At 31.7% G+C, this 23,275-nt stretch overlaps 1 pseudogene; it reads right to left on the reverse strand.

Moving 5' to 3' along the window:
* LOC139521436 (dynein axonemal heavy chain 7-like) overlaps positions 1-15,725 on the reverse strand; it is a 29,682-nt pseudogene extending 13,957 nt beyond the window's left edge.
* Positions 15,726-23,275: the final 7,550 nt, after the last annotated feature.

The following is a 23,275-nucleotide window of genomic DNA, read 5'->3' on the forward strand; positions in this document are numbered from 1 at the left end:
ACTCCCAAAGGTATTGTGAGGGGTGTGAGGACTCAGGTGACACGTCCAGGTATTCAAGCGATTTCCTGTCGGGCTTGCAAGTTCATGCATCGTTTCACTTCTGTAGGTATTGATCAGTGTACACGGCAGACTAATAACTTTCCATTTTGAACTATCAGGTGTATAATACACATCTCTGTCTTGTGTGTCCGAAAGTGATATGATGCCAATAACTTAACTCGTACGCTTGTTTATAAATAATATTTCTGGTGTAAAGAATATTATTTATGAAAATATAAAAAATACCACAAAAAACAAAAAAGATTTGAAGAAATAAAAATCTATATACATATTTTTTCCGAGGGTTAATTTGGGAAAATGTAATTTGTCAATAGTAAAGGACAGACTGGAACATACCAAAAATATTGATTTAAAAAATGTACGCACTTGTCGATGTTGGCTTATACGCCTGGATAGAAAGTTACGGAACTATAGTGCAATTCAAAATATATACATGTATCAGACTATATTGTATACCAAAAGAAGAAGAAGAGAACCAGCTTGATTTAAATACAGGTCGATATATATCTTGCTTTGGTTCATCGAAGTTATGAACATAGTAAAATCCCAGTTTTATATATCAATTAGATTGCTCTCGAATAAAGGAAGAAATTCGTCATCATCACAATTGTTCCGACATTCATGTAAAATATATGCAACTGGACGTACACTAATAATCCCAAAGGGCTGTGAGTATTTTCTAGGAATACTATTGAGTATTAAAGTTTCAAATCAATTTCGGGATTTATTTTCTTTCTTGCCGTGATATGATAGCAATTAAAAGAATAAACTGCTTATCCGCTTTAGTGGTATTCTTGCCAGTTGAACAGCCTTATAAGTTACATTCAAAAATAGGGAAAGATGACATAAAATTCGTTGTCTTTTGTTTTTGAACATCGTTGGTCAAATAGATAGAGTATTATACGTTGTGAGACAAGGACTATTTCAACAAATACTATAAATACAAGTGGAAGTTTTCGTTTTTTGCAATTTGAGAGTAAATGATGTATCAAACGTTCAAGAATACGCATGTAAAATGTGTCACTGGATATAAAAAAAAAAATCAATCTCAAAACCTACTTCCGTATGGAACTTCCCCTTTCAGTGACCTGCAAATTTAACAAATGATACACTTTATAAGAATTACATGTCCAACAACGACCCACTGCTCTACATGTGTTACTGACAGCTTAAGATAGTAATTCTTCTGTTAGGTCAATTTTCTTTCGAACAATACCAGAAAACATGGAAAATAAGTTCTTTAAATTTTGACTCTGGAATTGACACCATTTTTTCGTGCGACAAACTTTATTTCTGCCGGGCGATGAACAGACATGGGCGGAAAACAATAAACAGATAGGTTTAATATTTGTTCATTCATTTAACATGTATAATATGAATACGATTGTACTTAAAAAAACTTATATAGTTAGTTTCAAGAACAACCGGGTTCAGACAAACTGTTCTGAAATCGATGCTGTTACTAATGCATTCACCCAATTCAATATTACCATCAAAGAGAGTAAATTCGTGGCAACAAAGACATTCTGTTAATAACGGCATAAGTATGCATTTAGTACACGAACACCAATCTGTGTTTTAAAAACTAGCGATGGTTGCTAAGGATATCTTGATTTCGGGAATTTTCTGCAGCTTCCATTTCATGGAGCTCTTCTTCGGTATACTCTGGCTCTAGTGCGTACCCAAAATGACCATACTCGTCAAAATCTGACTCTTTTGACTGACTGGAACCACTGTTATAGTACTATCATTCTCCGAACAAGACATTTTTAGTTATGATTTTATGATAAATTTTTGGACCATATATAAACTGTTCTATAAAAACAAGCACGCAAAAATCATAAGATAGACATATAAGTAATATGTGAGTAAAGTTAATTGAATCATTTAAGTTAATTTCCTTTGGTCTCGAATGTAGTTAACTAATAAATGTGTTTTATAGGATAGCTCAAATCCTCATCCAAATAATATAATCTAGTATATGACATAACCCCTTCCTACTAAACCGAGTTTTAATGCCAAGCGGTAGACATATTTTAGGTACCAATTAAGTAATTGAATGAGTAATAGATAACAATAATTAATCATAAATGTGCAAAGATTTAAAAACAAAAGTATTTTTTCTTTGTTCGTACATATTATACTCCGCTTCGGTAGAGTTATCTACTTATCTTCAGATAGTTTCAGATATCAATTAATACATGGCTTTCAAAAGTCTAAATGTAAGTGTTCTCGTACATTTTTTGCCTAATAAAGAAAATCAAAATGCTTTGGTAAAGCTATTTCTAATTTCCCCTTTTTAATGAGACTTAAATCAAGGACAAGAGGTGTATATCATTTCATTCTGACACATGAATTAAGTTTCCCGTCTTTAACCGAAAATTGTTTATTACTTAGTAAATTAATTTATTTGAATTGAAATAAATGATACAGCAAATATAATTAAATAATTCCACGGCGATCTATTTTTATTTGTCACAAACTTGAATTAGTATAATACTATTATAGATGTGTATATTGAATGCTCCCTTGTTTTATAATCCACTGATCCGAATAGACAGTCACACCTGGCAAGGTGTGCCCTAGAGGCGTGGTTAAATACCGAAGTGCAAATAACAATTTACCTTTCAACAAGCCATCTACGAGTATTCAATTTGCCACAGAACCGTGAATACACACATCGTATAAATCTAGTCATAGCAGAGATAGTAAAAGGTCAATAAGAGTACACCAACATATTGTCTTTACAGATTATTGTACTTTAATTTGTTCACCTCATATATCAGTCCGAAAATGCATTAATTAATAAATTTATAACTTTTTTGGTTGTCTACAAAAATAATTCGAATATATACGTTTAACATAGAAAATTTATCTCATGAATGTGTACAATTGCACGTCTGTGCGTCTTATCTTCTTATTATCGGATGTTTATTAGATAAACCATAAGTCATCGGCGCGCTTACGATTACGTTTAAATATCATTAAAAACCAAGACTTTTACTGATTGTATTTTAAATCCCGGCATGCAAAAACCAGGAGAAAACGTCACGACCTACAGGAAGTAGTTAATAATTTTTCATTAATTGTTGAATTTCTCCTTTATTACTGGACATATAGCGATAAAACTTTGTGAATATATATATTTTGTCATAATGAACATATTTAAACCATAAGTAAAAAATCGCGAATTTTCCCTTTAAAATTCAAGTTCGTGTGTTTGTGTGATCTCAACTTAACATCAAACATTTTAACCCAAAACCAAGACAACAAATGAACAGGACAAACTTAATGATTCACCTTCTGGCTAAAGGATAGTTGTACAATTAAGAAACATAATATAAACCCCTTAATTTCAGCAGTGCATAAAAATGTGACATTTAAACAAACTACTGGAAAACAATTGAATAACAAACTAATTTTTTATAAGGAAAACTTACTCTCTCTTTTTATCGAGTAGTGACTTAAAGGTGTTAATCAATTCTAGGTAGGGTGTTGGTGTTACGTAATTATGTCTCTCCAGTTCTAAGAAGAAACGTTGTGATAGATCTCTTGTTGATGTATGGGATGTCTTACAGACGTCAATGCAACCCTTCCTCTCATCCTCCTCTAATTCTACTTCCTCTAAGAATCTGGTTGCTACAGCTTCCAAAGCATCTTTAGGCCATGTCTGAAAAATTAAAAAAGTTGTCTTAAGATGTTTTAAGCATTAGAAGAATTGTGTTTTCGCAATACTATGATTAGTTGATACTGATTGGTTCATTAGGACAATAAACAATCAAATTCATGTAAAATGTTTGAAGGTAAATGCACAGACATTGGTTTGACATTTCATTATGGAACCATAGTGACGAAACTTGAAAGAGGACTTCTTATAATGACGCCCGTGTGCAGTGTATGTCAATATTAGATGTGACTTGTATAATGAAACTTTTATTTTACCACTTGAAAGGTATTGGCTGATCAAAAAAACATGCAAAGAAGCACTAGAGCTGATCACTGATCAGATAAGTACTTACCTGGAACCAATCAATGGTACAGCAATTGACAAGTGAGGGAAACTTCCTTAGTCTGTCACGGAAAGCATCACCAATAGGACTCATAGCTAATACAATATGGAGCTGATCTTGACAACGTTGAATGAAGAAGTTAAACAAGGATACTGGGGTACCATCTGTTTGTTTGGCTTTGTCTCTTTGTCTGAAAGAATCATTATAGTGTATACATTTTTTCTTACTTGTCAGTAAGATAATTAACTTAACAATGAATTAATGGATTAATTGATACTGCTTAATATCCAGCTTCTGCTCTTTGACAAACCTGTCTTTAGTAACAGCAGGTAATGGTACTTGTGGGACAATTGATTTTGCATTAAGGTGGTACATAATACTACTCTTTAATTATCGGCTGAACTTTCATTTTTATAAGCTTCTCAATGTCAGATTAAAAGAAGTGTTTTCAAACTTCTATATATCCAATAATTTTTTTTCGTTACAAAAAGTGGTTCTTTCAAAGGTTCAAAGTTAATATTTGTCAAAATTCATGAAAAACTAAACGAGCCAAATCTATTTAAGTCAAGGTGTTTGGTTCCACCTCAAGTGATTTATAACTTATTGGCTTACCCGTCAAGTTGTCTCATTTTTTCACAGATTTCTTGTTTTTCATCCAATCGGAACAAATTAGGAACTTCACCAGCATTTAACAAATTATTGATATCTTCCAAGAAGGATTCTTGTTTGATCTTTAAAGAAAAGTTGAAAATAGTGGTTGTAGTAACAAAATACAAATCTATGAAAAATCTTGTGAGCTCACACCTGAATCCTTCTTTCTGTTTATACTTTTTCTTTTATATAAATTAATGAAATACAATGTTCAAAAGTATCAAGGAGTTTATTTAATGGATTTTCCTTTTTAAGATATTTTTACCGGTGTGTATTAGAAAGTAGGAAGTTATTTTGTCCTATCTGTGTATAAAGGAATAGAAATTTGTTTCAACCACCTGATTATAAGAGAACAGGAAGTTATTTTTACCCACCTGTGTATCAGAGAATAGGAAAACAACATGATTATCAGTTTCTGTTGATTTACGTAATATTCTTTTAATATCTTCTCTCCATTCAACACTAGTGTAACTCTTAGAAATTTCAACCTGTTCAAAAGTGAAAGAAACACTGTAGATAACAATAAAATGTGACATTTTGAACAATGAAATGTATTGTAAACAATGATTAATTTGAAATGTCTGAGAGTCATTTAGTAGTATGACTCTTTTTGTGTTACAGTGTACAATTTTTTATCATCAGTTGGTTTTTCTTCTGCTGTTGTATTGAATGGCTTGTGTTATGAAAGTAGCCATCTTAAACTTTCTTAGTTACTGTGGATTCATTTATTTTTGTGGGTTCCAATTTTCGTGGATTCAGGAAAACTTGCATATTCGTGGATATTTAATTTCATGGTTTTGCCTAAGTCTGAATACAAGACTGGTTAAATTATGTCATTCATTGAACATTAAATTTCGTGGTTCGCCTGTACAAACGAAATCCACAAAAATTGGTTACCCACAAATAATAATGAATCCACAGTATCATATTTTCTCAACATCGCAGAAATGTGGAATAGCATTGTATTGGCATCCCCTTTAATTCTACCTCTAATCTTATCTGATAACATCTCATTAATGGCATCTTCCCAATATGACATATTTTATCTGACCCATTTCAAAAAGATCATATCTTTTATATCTTACCTGGAAGAGGTCATAATCTGACATGTGTGCAGCCAAGCGTGTCAATGACCGACGACCAGAACCTCCAACACCTACTAACAAGGCATGACTACTTGGTTGTTTGATAATACGGGAAATTCTTGATACATGTTCAATAGCAAATCTAAAATGTTAAATACACACATCATTATCCATCTTTTTAAAACCTCTCCTACATGTACAAAATAGAAGATCAAATTTATTGATAAATCACTACTGGTATAAAAGGTACACAGGCACAATTAAGCTACTTCTTTCTCTCTTAATTTTTATGCTCATATTTTTTATAAAAAGAAGTATACTTCTTGAATGAGATTTTTGTTCCGTTCAATAATGTTATTAACCTAAAGTATTGCAGGAAATTTTTTAATTTTTGCATAACAATATATTTGAGCTTGTAATGCTGTAAAGATAAAGTTACATTAATTCAGCCAAAAAATTACAATTATAAATAATATATGATATAAAATTACCTGAATAATACAAGGTTCATTGGTTTTTTGCTCATTTTATTGAATTCCTCAAGGTATCCCTCTACAACATGACGTAATTGTTCCAAGTCTCTTACTTCAACATAATGTTTAGAATCTGACTTAGGATCTGCAAAATCACAGTACACCAAACTATGGAGATTGTCTTCTGTAACTTTACAGTCATTATCAAAATCCAAATGAATAAATAACTGATCAAAGTCTTCACGTAACTTATTCTTGCATACATCTCTTGCATAATTAAATAGCCAGTTTCTATCAGAGTCATCAACAAGACGATCATAGTATACTCTGAACACCTAAAGATAGAGAATAAAAAGAACTTTATTAACATTAAATAAATACACTTTAATGAGGATTAAAAAAATTTATAAACATTAAAAAAAACATACTTATATGTTATTCAAAGAATACATTGACATAAAATTCAAAGAGTACACAAGAATATAATTTTTCTAACATTCAAAAATGCACTTTTACAAACATTCAACATTAATATGTCATTAAATTAACAATTACTAAAGACTTAAAAATAATCACTTTAAAGGTTGATTTTCAATATTTTTAAATGTAGATTTTGAATCTTTATAGAAGATTTTCACCTAAATGATGATTGGGGTTTAAGTAAGACATTAAAAGGAAAAACAAGAAAGTGTCCCAAGTACACGGACGCCCCACTCGCACTATCATTTTCTATGTTCAGTGGACTGTGAAATTAGGGTAAAAACTCTAATTTGGCATTAAAATTAGAAAGATCATATCATAGGGAACATGTGTTCTAAGTTTCAAGTTGATTCATCAAAAACTACCTCGACTAAAAACTTTAACCTGAAGAGGGACAAATGGACAGACGAACGAACGAACCCACAGACCAGAAAACATAATGCCCCTTCTACTATCGTAGGTGGGGCATAAAAACCAACTAACCTCATGACCCCAGAGACGTTTCATTGAGGCTGGTTCTTCCATAGTTTCTGGTGTAGATAGTAAGACACCCTGCATAACTCTGCTAAAGTCTCTCAAGTTAAATAGATAATGAGATTTGGCTGGTGTTGGTAGTAAATTCTTCATAGCTTCTTTATAGATAGTTAATGTACCCTGTACCAGCTGATCAACACATGGTTTAAATTCATTACTGAATCCTCTGTAAAAATATAAAAAAATATATGTCAGATTACATTTATCATGTTTAGGCCATACCAAATTTAATGCACACCACACATACATTGAAACATATATATCTTTCGTATATGAAATTTTTCACATCAATATAAATTTTTAATGATACAAAATGTATTTTAACATTGGAGAAAAGTTACAATTAACAGCAAATTGCTTGTTTTATTCCAATTTGATGTTAAATAAAGTATATTTGCTGCATTTACTTAGAAGTTGTGTAATGCATGGGTAACTTTTCTCATTATAACATATCCTAAATCTCAGCAGTTAATTAACATTGTAAAATATTCAAACAAACTGAAACAGTTCAATCAAATAACAAAAACATAAACAATAAACGTCATATTCTCATGCCCCTAAATACTGAAGAAGGGGTACCAACTTTTGTGGATTAAGGAAAAACAAGTGAAACTGCGAGCTACTGCTCACTGATGATACCCCTGCCGCAAGCGGATAATATTAATTGTGTAAAAATATGCAAGTGTTCGGTAAACAGGAAGTTGTCGAGTGATGAATCTGAAAACGCATCACACGGTATAGCTGACTTGTATAAACCCTTAAACCAAATTTCAGAAATCCTGGTAGTGAAGTTCCTGAGAAAAATGTGACGAAAAATATTCACGAGACGGACGGACTGACTGACAGACTGACGGACTGACGCAAGGACAGACAAAGTAAAACAGTATACCAAGCTTTTTTTCAAAGCGGGGATATAAAGTGTTTTCTTGGATATTTGATTTTGTAGTTTTGACAAAGCATACAGAAAATGTGTTCTTCTTTAACATTTATCCACAAAACTGGTATTCCATAAATAGTAATGTATCCAAAGTAGGTATGTATAAGGTCTTTGAAATGAATATATACCAGATTTCTCAAATGACACCTGCAGTCACAACAATCACTTTTGAGAACAGCACTGATATTATAACTGATATAAATTGAAGTATCTTACCAATTTTAATTCTTTTTGTAAATGATTTGCTTATCAAATAAAACACTTAAAACTTATTTAAAACAAAATCACTGTTTCAATATTTGATGAAACAGTTTGATTACTAAGGCATGAGAAACAAGTATTGTTTTGTAACTGTAAACAATATAATACACAATTTCATACCCTCCAGGATTAGAAATAAATCTAAAAACATTCAATTTCTTTTATTAGTACATTAATAAAATTTCATGTTTCCTTGTTTTCTAAGGGCTATCCCATTGAAATAAATGTTGGAGTGAGGAACGGAAGTTTTAATTTTGGATAATGGTCATCCATTATTTATGGTCATGTATGCTAAATTACCAAACGAGGGATTTTGGAAATTAATTCCTCTCCTCTAACATTTACTTCATAGAAAAGTCCAAATATGTAATTGTAGGCTACTTAATCACTTATCATACACAAATGTAGGTCTTGATGTAGATATTAAATTTAAGTGTTTTTGAAATCATAAAGGAAAAAAATCCTTTCAAAAGTCTCCCTTAATTGATTATAAAGTACCTATTATTTTTAAAGAAAATTATGTTTTCCATGAGTTTCTTATCACATGCCAGTGTGAAACTATTTGAAATTAAGGCTGTGTTTAAAAAAAGGCATTAATTTACATCCATCATTAACAGTACAATTGACTTTACAAACCTTGCAGAAATATGCCAATCCAATATCTTTCTGAAGATAGTTATCATACTGTCATCATCAAATTCATTAATAGTTATAGTATTGAAATGTCCCAGGAAGCGAGGAGTTACTACATTTCTACCACCACCAGGTGGCCCCATAGCAGCCATCAGTTGGATGTCAATCAATTTAATGGGCGTGACCTCTTTAAGGTCATACCATGTCCAATGATCCAGACACTGTCTCAGTAATTCAACTGGAGGCTGGGCTCCATAGGTTTCCCTCATTGGCATGTTAAGATCATCAACAAACACAATCTGCAACAATATTATAGTAATGCTTGATCCATTTATTACATTACATAGTTAAAACAAGTCCATATCACAAAAAATAAGGCGTTGGTTCAGCAGCTCTTTATTTGTAGTTAAAATAAGTGCATAGCATATCTGATGTATAATTGTACTTTAAGCTTATGAGTTTATTTGAAATTATTTCAGTTCACTTGTTTGTCAACTGAACAAAGCATTATTTACAAGCTCTTCTTAATAAAAAAAAACACATCTGGATTTATTTTTGTTGCCTACTCTTGATACTAGTTTTACACTTTTAATAGGTAGTAAATAAAGGTAACATTGATGTGCAGTCCACCTACTTTGTACACACTCATATACATATGATGTTATGATCATTAACAGTTACACTTACAGATTTCTTTCCCATTGGAGGTCCATAAACCCCTTTTCTCCTCGTATCTAGTTTGGACATGATAATATTCTGTGTCTGGTTGGCTGATGTCTGAGCAGAGAAGTTGACAACATTGGGCTTGTATCTATCTTTGTCAAGTTTATTCAGCAAGAAATCCTACAATGACAATGAGACATATAATAAAGAACTTCAACCTATAATAATATCCAAATATAAATTGCATTGAATCTTATAAATTAAGCTTAATTCCCTGTTGTATAAAGACAGAACATTTTAATAAATAAATAACAATATTATTTTCCCCTTCTTTTTCTGTAGCTGACACTAGCAATATAGATATCAAATTAAAATTCCTGTCACAACTTTCCCATCAGCTTTTGGGCCTTACCACAACTCCAAACCAAACATGAATTAATGGGGACAAACCAGGAATCAGTCTTGTTTAATCTGCATTACTTACTGTGATGTAAACACTCTTGCCAGTACCAGTTGGCCCAACAAACAGACATGGTTTCTGATGGTGCACCAACATACTCATAAGTACTTCATATCGTACTGTGTCCACTGTTGGTACGATAATCTCATTGAAGGTCATGTCCTTTGGAATTGGTGGACTGTCCTTAATTGTTTCACTCCATGCAACCCATTTTCCAGCTCCCTGTAAAATGTTTAAAATGGAACTTTAAAGTACTTATAAATGCAAAAATGTTCAAGACTAGTTTTTAATTGTTTTGCAAGTGTATGCAATAAGTTTCACCATTCAAGTTAAATAACGAGTGATTTCAATTTTGTCTTTTTACTTAACACTATTGTAGTGAAACTGTCATCTGGGGCCTACAAAATAAAAAAATTTGGATACTAATTTTTTACACGTTTTAATCAATAGAACACTCCTCTATTATTCAAGATACAAAATAACAAGATAAAATATATTCTCTAAAGTTTGCTTCAGATGTCATCTCTTCACTGTAAAAAATCTTTTACTTCAAGTTTCATAAAATTCTGTGAAAAATTGACAACATGGCTGTGGCTGCTGTCTCAAAAATCTTCAATCTACATGTGTGATTAAATCTTAAATGGTAAATTAAAACTAGAGGCTCTAAAGAGCCTGTGTCGCTCACCTTGGTCTACGTGAATATTAAACAAAGGAAGCAGATGGATTCATAACAAAACTGTGTTTTGGTGATGGTGATGTGTTTGTACATTTTAGAGACAATTACTTTACTAAACAGTCTTGCTGCTTACAATTGTCTCTATCTATAATGAACTTGGCCCAGTAGTTTCAGTGGAAAATGTTAATAAAAAATTACAAATTTTATAAAATTGTTCAAAATTTACTATAAAGGACAATAACTCCTTAGGGGGTCAATTGACCATTTCGGTCATGTTGACTTATTTGTAAATCTTAGTTGGTTGGCCGGGTCAACGGACACATTTTTTAAACTAGATATCCCAATGATGATTGTGGCCAAGTTTGATTTACACGATTGTAAATAGTAACAGAAAGATTGAACTACCAAGAGAAAATTAATCCCTATTAACTAAGTAAATCAGCTGTTTTTCATAAACAATATATTACCTCTTGCTGTAGTTTATTTTTGGATTTTTCCAATCTATCATTTATTGCCTGAGCTTTTTCAAATTTGGCATTCATTGCTTCCATTACTTTGGTTTCATCTTCAGCCTTTTTCTTATATTCTGTTACCTAGCGATAATTTTGATAACATTAGTTCATATTTTTCAACATTACTGTAGAAAATATAGACGTTTACTTTTATTGAAAAAGACAAGCATATTCATCTATTGATTGCTGTAATAAACAAGAATGTGTCCAAAGAACATGGATGTCCATCCGCACTTTCATTTTCTAAGTTCAATGGACCGTGAAAATGGGATAAAATCTCTTATTTGGCATTAAAATTAAAAAGATCATATCAAATGGAACACGTTTATTAAGTTTCAGTTTGATTGGATTTCAACTTCATCAAAAACTACATCCACCAAAAACTTTAACCTGAACCAGGACGAACGGAATAACTGATGAACGGACACACAGACCAGAAAACATAATGCCTATAAATGGGGCCTAAAAAGCAGAAACCGGATTATTTGAGTGAATTTTCTAAGTCAAAAGACCATAACTCTGCTCAAAATCATCAGACAGGAACAAAATGCGATCTTGATCTGTAACTTGTCATGAAAAAACAATTTACCAAATATCAAATCAATATCTTCAAGCATGAAGAAAAAATGTGTGAAAATTGATTTTCCGGACTGACGGATGGACAGACACAGAAGGATGGAGTGCAAACATAGTCCCCTTGGACTTTGTTGGTAGGGGACTAATAAACTTCACATAATTTAAAGTTTGGGCCTTATAAAGTTGACTATACATAGTATATGTTCATATCATTAATGAAGGCCATACTGTGACCTAAATTTTTTATCATGGTCATTTGAACTCTAGTAGATTATATAAGTTGCCTCATTAGCACAAATTCTTATATCTTTACCTCACTCATAGCCCTTTTTTGTTTTTCCACACTGTTCCGACTTAACCGCTCTGCCTCCAAGTCCCAGAATTATGACAAAAAGAGTGGGGAGAAGCATTTGAACAAAAATTTCCTAGTAAAATATACATTTATTTTTAATAGGGACGTTAACTCAGTGATTATTTAGTAATCGATTACTCGTTGGATTTACCGAGTGATACTCAAGTACTCACTCATCGAAACATTTACAAAATGGAAACACAAATTATACCATTTAATGTATTGTAGGTGGTTGTCTTATGATAGTAAAACCCTCAACATTAATACCTAAAAGTCAAATTATTTTTTTACCATAATTAAATAATTTTAGCTCATTTACTTCCTGTATTAATTATGTTATCTGGCCAAGTAATTTATTATCTTAATGAAAAATTATTACTCAAACAACAGTTTTTGGAAACCATAAAACAATAGTATTAATTTTTTGGAAACCTTAGAAAAACACATTTAATGATCAACAAAGGGATGATAATTATAACTTACAGATGCCATTAATCATTTTTTTAGAGTCAGTACAGAGGGTGCAACTAATTTGGTCTTATTTTAAAATGTAATCTTGTCGACTTCGAACTTACTGATTTCTAAAATTTGTTAGGTAACTAACAGTCCTGCTGATGAAAAGACATGATCTGACGGTACAGAAGTGTGTGTGTGTGGGTGGGGGCCACTTAGATTAGCTTAGCTAAAAGAGTAAGCCTTGGGAAAATGCTCTTTCTTGTATCCTACATATACCTTTAAAGGAATTCTAAATGACAGTTAAAGCAAACATTAAAATAGTAATTTTGAATAATATATAATGTCCTGGGAGGTGCTCTCAATAAAAATATTTTTTGTTTAAACTTAAGAAAGCAACAACATTCTAACAGGGAACCGATAAGTCGAGTATAATTTTGGTAATCAATAATTGGTGCTACCGAGTGATACTCCAGTACTGGAGTTCTCGTTGACATCCCTAATTTTTAACAATATTCCTTTTTCAAGATGGAAACTTCCAAATAGCCCAACTATGGACTCTTGATGCTAAAAACAAGCATGAGCAGTAAAACACAAAACACCATGACATATTATAGATTTATAATTTCAACAGATACAAAGGGGTTGTAGGTTATTTATTTATACAACATGAGTACCACATACAATGATCTTTCACTAGTAAGAATATAGAATAAGAAGTATACCTGTTGTTCTTTCCCAAGTTTTTCTTGTAATTCTTTAATAGTTTGTTCATAATCATTTTTCAATTTCATCATTTGTTTTGATCTTTCCATTTCCTCCTCAAGTTGTGTTTGTATTTCTTGTTCCCCTTCTTCTAACCTGAATAAGAAATCAATATACATTGTAAGTCATAATGACATTAAAACATATTTCTGGAAAAAAAAGAACCACTATCATAACATTTCCGAAAACATATTCTGCAGTAATATTTTGGCTCAGACAATTAATAATCACTCTTGAAGACATGTTTAATTTTTGTTTGTTGAAATGTAGCTCTTGATTTGTGTCAAATGCAAAACTGAATTAAAAATTTTGAAATAAAAGTTCAGGACACTTTGGACTCACGTTGAATGCAGGTTTAAAGATTTTTTTCAACAAGCAGGGAATCCCACACACGATTTTGATTTGGCATGGTCTTAACGTCTTTTTATTTTCTTCTGGAACCAAATTATTATTTAGTTTTGAAAATACTGCTTTTCCAGTGTGTTCAGAATTGCAATTTGTGAATTTAAATTTGCTTGTTTATCAATTACCTTTTTTAACAGTTTCCCTCTTTTCCATTTATTTTCAATATTAGGCCACACCAATTTGATTCCTTGTTCGACGGACCAGCCCGCACCTATTTTTTTCAAAACAGAGTTTTTTTAGTTTTTTTATGTTCCCGCTTCCCGCATCCGGAAATGTAATCATGTCCATTTCCCGCATCGTTTTTTTTGTAAATATTATAAAAAGATATCAACATCTGTTTTTAAAATCACAGTGTAACCTGTATATATAACAATTTTAAACATTAAAGCACCCCACCACACTGTGTAAATATCTGTGAGAATATTTGTTTTAGCATGAAACCTATTTATCCAAAGCGGGAGTGCTCTGATATAAATTTATGACAGCGGAAATACCTTTTAAAAACAAAAAATTGGTTTCTTTCCCCCTTACTTATATTCCCCATCAAAAAAGTTTGTTGTTAGAATAAAGTACAAAGAACTTCTGAAGGATTTGCCTTCAACTGCAATTATATTGTATGCTGGCTACACAAAACTATCCATAGCCGCTGCATGTTAATGCACCTGTCCTGATTGATTCAGGGGCCTGTCGTTCAGCATCGTTTGTTGATGTTGTTCATTGGTATTTTCCCGTTCGGATATATAAATTAGATCGTTGGTTTTCCTGTTCGAATTGTGTACGCTAATAATTTTGGGGTCCTTTTTAGCTTGCTGTTTGGTCTGTATCAAAGCCCTGTGTAAAAGGCCATACTTTGACCTGTGTTTGCTATTATCAGGTTGAGAACAACCCTCCCTCAGACAAGGGGTCATGCATTTTTACTGATGTAGAAAAGAAAATAGAAATACCAAGGATTGGTTTAGTTCTTCTATACAAAACCTTTGAAAACTTAGAAATTTGTACTCAAAAAGAGGAAAGTTACATCATATTTTAAACAACTTTAAAAGAGGGGTCCACTTATTTTGAATAATATTAAACTGTTTAAGTAAATGTGTTAACATGGTTAAAGTACAGGAATATTACAAAAATTCTTGGACATGTTTTGGCCATTTTTAAAATACCAGATAGATATATAGTTGTTTGAGAAAATATGACCCCTTTTGTACAAACAAATATATTATAACTTATATTGATCCCTCATAAAACATGTACATGTAAAAGGGATAAATTTATAACATTAAAGAGTTGCTCCCAAACAAAATATGACTTGGATGGAGAATTATCTCATTGTTAGTCACACATACATAGACCAGATTTAATTATTTCTTTGTGAACAGGGAAACAATACTTCAGAAATTAAAGAAATGTCAATGTACAAGTGATAAATCAAGTTTTAATACTGTCAAAACCTACTATTTTATGTTTACCAAAAAAAATTATAATCGCTCGCCTCTACTTTTCAAGCTTCGCCTCAAAAATTTGCAAATAAAATATCTTTTTATTAAAATTTTCAAATCGCTCACTCGCCCCAAATTTTGGAGTCCAAAAATCTGTAGAACAAGAATTCAAATTGGTGTGGCCTTATACAGTAATATCAAACAAAACACTATTTGTTAACTATAAACCTACAGTTCTTCCAATTCTTTAATACTCTTCATGAATGTCATCCATTCTTCTTCTCCTTCCTCCTCTTCATGGTATATCTCTATCTAGTTTCAGAGACAAAGATTTTTTAAAGTTAGAAAACATGATAAACAAATTGTGTAAAATTGTCCTTAGAGGGCAATAGCTCCTTAAGGGGTCAATTTTGGTCATATGAACTTATTTGTAGATCTCACCTTGCTGAACATTTTTACTGTTCACAGTTTATCTTTAAAATTAATAAATTTCCTTCGGAACAGTGAGCTAAAAAGCAACTTGTAAAAAAAAAGAAATATTTCGCTACTATGGTCACAGAGCAAGAAAAACTTAGTACAAAGTCAACACATTAGTCAGTATATAAAACTGAATTCTACTGTCAAAAGCTGACAATAAATCATAGGTTTAAATCTTGATATACTGATAATAACAACTTACTTAATCTTCTTGGTGTAGATCTTTTAATAATTCTTCCATTTTGACTTTATCTATGCTTTCACAATTTCCTAAAAAAATAGTTTTATATCAATATCTTTTCTATTTATTTTAGCATTAAACAATATTTGTCACTTTAAAATGTTGTTTCAGGATCTAATGCATTATAGATAATATTTTCCAAAGCCTACACCAAAACATTATTTTTTACTAAAATGTATCCTAAACAATAGAAACTCAACCAAATCATGGTTTTTTTTTTTCATTTGGCATTGAATTAGAAACAGCCAATATTCAAACAGCATTCTTTCATATCAAATACTTAGGGACAGGACAATAGTTATTGTTTCCCCTCCTCCTTTTTTTTCCAAAATTCTATTTTTTTTCTTCTAATAACTCGATATGAACATAGTACATTTAGAATATAATGAACATTCATTACTATAAATAAAGGGTATTTGCTCTTTACTGTCAATTTTCATTTTGTCAATCAATGATTTTTTGTAAAAGATTGTATGACTGGAGAATTTCAGAAAAGGTATCAAAAGTCATAGGTTCTTTGGGACAGGACAATTGTTTTTCTATAATAAATAATAATAATAAATAAGCTTTATTTAGAGTCGGCATGGTATATAAAACATAGACAAACATAAGCTCTAATGAGCTTTTAACCGACATATGAGACATTATATAACAGTACAACATTTATAACAACACAATACATAATATAGTACACATGCAATAAATATCACAGAACAAAAATGAAGCACTAAAAGCAGAATATAAGCATAAGCTAGGTGTTAAGGCTAAAAGCATATAAGTGTAAACTAGGCATAAAAGCTGGTAAAAATGCATAGCATAAAAATTGAAAAAATGGGATATGATCTAGATGGTAAATAGATTTGCATAATATATTAACTAAAAGTCTGCACAAACTGTGCACTTACAGTCATTTCCATTCCATGACTTTAAAATATTTTTGAACTGACTAAAATTAGCAATTTTTCTAAAATCATCAGGTAGATCATTCCATAAAACAGCAGCTGTGTATTTAAAAGAGTTCTTACCATAGGTTGTTGTTCGGACCCTAGGTATATCTACAATATAAGAATATCTAAAATTATATTTACAGTCTTTCAATACAACTAAATCATGTAAGCATGGTGGTGACAATTTATATAAAATTTTAAAACACTCAATAGCCATGTTACGCATACGTCTTATTTTCAGTGATGGAACCTTTGCTCGTAAAAGTAGTTCATCATATGAACTAACATAGTCTTCATATATAAATCGTAAAGCCCTTTCCTGAATTTTTTCCAATTTGGTGGTGTTATTTTTGTTGCAAAAATGCCATGCCAAAGGACAAAAATTAAAATTAGATAAAATAAATGTGTGGAAAATTGTCAGTTTATTCAATTTAGTAAGGTAGCAGCCAATGCGCTTCAAAACATTCAGTTGTTGGGATGCTTTACGACAAATATTTTTAATGTGGTGATTAAAATTAAGTTGATAGTCAATATCAATACCCAAAAGTTTGACAATCTCATCTAGTCCCTTTTTTCCGATATTCACATTTTTTTTTTGGTTTTCTTTTAATTTTGATAACACAGGAATAATTTTAGTGCCCATCTGGATATTATGTTCATTCAGTCCTATAAATATAATTTTAGTGCCTATCTATATTATGTTCAGGGGTGTGGAAATGCTATGCCCGACTCGCCCGACTCGTACATTTGAACAACCGGACAAGTAATTGTTTATGACTTGGTTGCCTGTGGACAAGTCAAAAAATATACAAGACAAAGTTCAAATCCATCAAAAACATAAAATTAATTTCAAAATGTATAAAGATGTTTAATTTATGTAAAGAAACCAATGTTCAGCAAGTACAAACATCAATATTCATGACGATAAATATTACATGATACCGGATATAGATCGATTACCAAAAGAAATAAAAATAAGTATGCGAACCCGAGTCGCGTAACATTGCATTGACCCGGGATCGTCTATTAGGTTTTAGCCATCATTTACCGGAAGTGTCATTTCTTTAAATTTTGTTTCGAAATTCAGATTGATAAATAAAAAGGTGGGCAAGCAAGACAAAAAGAGTCACGAGTCTAGTAGAAAACCTTAAATGCAAATGGAGGACAGAGTATTAAAAAAAAAACGAAAGCCAAAATTTCAGACATCGTGGATATTAGATTGCCCCTGGCTATCTATGAAAATTCGGAAAAATAAATTAAGTTTTTGTCTTATTTATAGATGAAACCCGTACAGAAATTGCTAACAAAAGCACATAAGTTTCACATGTGAAGCACATGAGATGCAAGTAAGAATTGCATGCAAATCAGATTGCTCACGTGTGCAGTTTGGTAGTTCATATGTGCCCACAAAAATCTAACATTATGCTCATATGTGCATTTCAAACCTCAGGTGAGCTTTTACCATGTTAGTTTTATGTTAGTTTTGTACTTTGAAAGTTTGTCCATTCTTTTAACCATTCAAAACTAACCTACATCATTGCTAATATGAGCTTTTTCAAAATGACATGCCCAGTCATGTACTTCCTGTAAATTCAAATTCAAAGCCTCATGGCAATTTGGAGGTGGAGATGAAAAATTTTAAGCCATATTTTGTGCTATTTGAAGTTAATGGCATTGTTGGAATCTGATAAAACCAGTGTGGCTGTGTTATTTAATTAATTTAACTTATTGCGAACCCTATCATAGTTTTCCATAGATTCACCTGCAAGTTACCTGTCCATTTAAACTTTTGTAAGTTCTATTGTCCCATTGAACAAATACAACAGGTATTGTTCTCTGTATAGTTTATTTGATGGGACCTTTAAATTTCTTCCAAGAGAAATCTATCACTCATTGATTAATTTGCATGACCAAAAAAATATTTTCTTTGTTCACTGAAATACATGTTTAAACTCACATAAACTGCATGTGATACAGTATTTATTCAATATCAATAATATATTTTCAATCTGTTCAATATAAGCACTGATTTAATTATAAAAAGTTTATTTCTGATTTTTTTTTAACTACTGCGTGCATTTATGTTTTAAAGAATTTGCATGTTTTTTGTGGTTGTTTAGTTATAAAAAATACATTTATGAAGACCTTTATTTAAACATTATCATTTCAAGTTTTTACTTATGAACAGACTAAAAAAAAGCAAATTTTAATAGGTAAAATGTTGAAATTTGATCAGAAATCAACTTTTAATTTTTAAATCAGTGTTTATATCAAACAAATTGAAAATGTGTTATTGATTGAATGAATACAACATCACATGCAGTTTCATAATTACTTATTTGTACATGTATTTCCATTATTGACAGTTCAATTTTTTGTTCAGGTAAATTAATCAGTGAGTGATAGATTTCTCTAGCAAGAAATTTAATAAAGGTCCCATTGAATAAACTAAACAGAGAACAATACCTGTTGTATTTGTTAGATGGGACAATAGGACTTACAAAAGTTTAAATGGACAGGTAACTTGCAGGTGAATCTGTGGAAAACTATGATAGGATTCGCAATAATTATTTGTAAGTTACCATTTCTATTTCGTTATGTTAATTTTTATGTCAGATTTTGAAATATATTACAATTTTAAGTCCTTTATGGGGAATATATATGCAGGTTGCTTCAAAATAAGTACTACATGTATATATAGATTATTCCTTCTTAAACTTTCTGAAATACAGCACTTATTAATCAAAGACATTCATTATGTACTAAACTTTTTGCAAGTCCCTCAATTAATTTTATAATGTAATATATATGTTATATGTTTTTAGTCATTATCATGATTATTGTTTAAATAAAAAGAAGACCAAATAATAGGAAAACGTAATTAACTGCATGACATTAATTAAGGAATAAGACTTAAACATGATGTGTCAGTTATTTTATTTTCAATTGAATTATTTAAGATTTTAATTTAAATTTGAAAAATATTCCTATTTTGAATCAGCCATTTTGTTTTGGTCAACTGATATTCACGTGTGCAACATGTGAGCAACCTCTCATATGAGCAATCTAAAAAAATGCACATGTGAAACAAAAGCTCATATGAGCAGTTGCACGTGAGGTTTTTAACATGCAAATTAGGTTAGTTTCATATGTGGAATTTTTTTGCTCACAAAATGCTCACCTAATTTGCATGTTAAAAACCTCATGTGCATTCATGTTAGTTTCTAACATGAGCATCTTATGTGCAACTTATGTGCAACATGTTAGCACTTTTTGGTAAGGGAAAGTCAACATCATTTGTTGTCAAAGTGGAAAATAAAAGGGATGCTTTAATTGCCCATCAAGACAATAATAAATAATCAAGGAAAAAACAAATGTGTCAGTTGAGAGAAACACCACAAAATCTATTATTTAATTTACATTTCTTCAATCACTGTCCTCAAATTTAGTATATGTACCTAATGGCTACAATTTTTATTCAAAAACTGCTGCAAAATTGTCCCTTACATGTCATTTCATTGGTTGGATTCGCTGTTAGGTTTCTGTCCCATTGATGTCAACCCATTTCCTACTTTCCTAATTTTTTACAAATCTATTTGTTTATAGATTTCATTTATTTGTGATGCACAACAGTGCTAAGTAAGAATCATATATTAGCTTACAAGAAATACTTCAATATTTATTGGGATCATCAGGGCAAGTAAAAAAAATTCCGAACAAGTAAAATTTTAGGTTTCACTTGCCCGGGGACAAGTGCTCACAACAAATATTTCCACACCCCTGATGTTCATTCAGTCCTATGAATATTTCTGGGGAAATCGTGGTACCGTAAATAAACTGTATTTGCTTCTTACTATTAATTCTCAGTGACAGTTTCTACTAATCGATTCACGGCGGTCATTTATGTTATACAGACCCCCTCTATTTAATAAACTCTGTAACCGCCGTGGATAGTAAATTTGAAAATGATAGCAGATAGCATTATCCATACACTCTGTATTCGTAGTAAATATATGTTCAATGTTTACAGAAAACCACAAAGCGAAGTCTAATCCAACTTAAAATCATGTCCAATGGTGTTTTTCTCCCAAAATAACTCAATCTGAATAATCATAACAATGGATGACAAATGCGACTATGCACTGTACCTAAAGGACAGAGGGCTGAGGCAGGATGATAAATTTATTGTTGAAGGAGAAGCGACACACAAATTGAGGTCTTCTCCTTTAATAGTATAGAAGAAGATATGCCTGTATGCAGATGTTTGGACTATTTAAATTTCATTAACAAACAAGAATGTGTCCATAGTACACAGATGCTCCTGGCTGGCACTATCGTTTTCTATGTTTAGTGGACTGTGAATCTGGGGTAAACAACTCTTATTTGGCATTAAAATTAGAAAGATCATATCATAGGAAACATGTATACAAAGTTTCAAGTTGATTGTACTTCCTCAAAAACTACCTTGACCAAAAACTTTAACCTGAAGCGAGAACAGATGAATGGACGCACAGACGAACAAACTGACGCACAGACCAGAAATAATCATGCCTATAAATGGGATGGGGCAAAAAAACTTAATTCATATAGTATTTTTACTGACCCTCCTTACCCTCCTACTCCCCCCCCCTCTTAACTTAATTTGGGAAAAATTGATTGACCAATAAGGGTATATAGAAGATTAATATTTATTATACAAAATTTGCAGCAATTTTGACCGCCAACCCCAAAACTATTTGAATTAAGTTGTATTTTATCCTTCATTAATTTTTTGATGTCGTCCCTTACACTAAAGTTATTGTCCGGAAACCAAATGTCTACAGAGGACGCTGAAGATGTGATACCAATGTATGACCCAAAATATGTTTGCTGTTGTACAAAAACCAGATTAAATAAGCTTTTGATAAGACAACGACTAACTGATCAATTCATTCAGCATTGGGTGTCGCAGATAAAAAAATCTTTTTTTTTATTTTTGCCATTCTGAATCCTCTAGTTTTATCCATTTGGCGCCATTAAAAAAAGTTACCAGCCAACCCTTACTTTTCTCTTTATAATTTTATAACATCTACATGTTCTCTGAAAGTGTCGACAGGGACTGTTTGCATTGGCAATAAGGTCCACTGAGTTATGGTATATGGAAAAAATGAGTATTTATATGTATCTTTTTTGGTTGAAATGTGTCTAAAAGTATAATTATGGTTTTTGCGGGTTCTACTGTCTGATGGTATGAGAATAGCAGATGGTATAGCTACGATTTGATGTACTATCTTGTGCGTGTTCTTCTTTCCTGTAGAGTTGGCCAGTTTAAGGTGTTAATCATATCTGTCGGGCTACTGATGTTATTGGTATCTGTTAGACATATCTGGCAGCTCGCCTTTGGACCATCTCAATTTTGGAGGTTTGTTCAACTGTGTGAGGATCCCATACTGAACATGAACATTTCAGTTTAGGACGGACTAGTGCCAGATATGCCAGAGTTTTGATGTTCTGACATGATGTTTTTAAATTTCTTTTTAAGAAGCCCAGAGATTTGTTGCCATTAGCTATGATGTTGTCTGTATGTTTTGACCATTTTAGGTTTGCTTGAAGTGTAATGCCCAGATATTTAGCCGAAGAGACAAGTTCCAGTAAATTTGTGATTGTGGAGGATATAGTCATGTTTAAATGGGTTTTTCTTCTGTGAGACTGTAAGGACTGTGCATTTGTCTGGATGGAAAGCCATATCAACCAGTCTTGCTCCCACCTAGCAGCTGCATCTAAATCTAACTGTAGTGCATCACAGTCACTTTGAGATTTGATGGTTTTGTAGATGATACTGTCATCTGCAAAGTCTTCAAGCTTACTGGATTGTCATGGTCACTGAGGAGAGTGGACTCAACAACTGCATGATAGATACTTATATGTATATAATGTTTGTTCTTTTGTTGCTATTTTTGTATGATGTATTGTGTTCATTTATATATGCCTTCAACCCCATTGGGGTATAAATGTGCATTTATTCAATAAATAAAATATATGATAGGTATTCTGGTAGGTCATTAATGTATACCAAGAATAATACTTGGCCCAGAACTGTGCCTTGAGGGACACCTTAGGTGACTGGGGCTAGGTCAGATGACTCTCCATCCAGGACAACTGTTTGTGTTCTATCATTTAAGAAGGAAGAGACCCAGTTTAAAGTTTCATTT

This window comes from Mytilus edulis, chromosome 4 (genome assembly GCF_963676685.1).
Source record: "Mytilus edulis chromosome 4, xbMytEdul2.2, whole genome shotgun sequence".
NCBI classification, from domain to species: domain Eukaryota; kingdom Metazoa; phylum Mollusca; class Bivalvia; order Mytilida; family Mytilidae; genus Mytilus; species Mytilus edulis.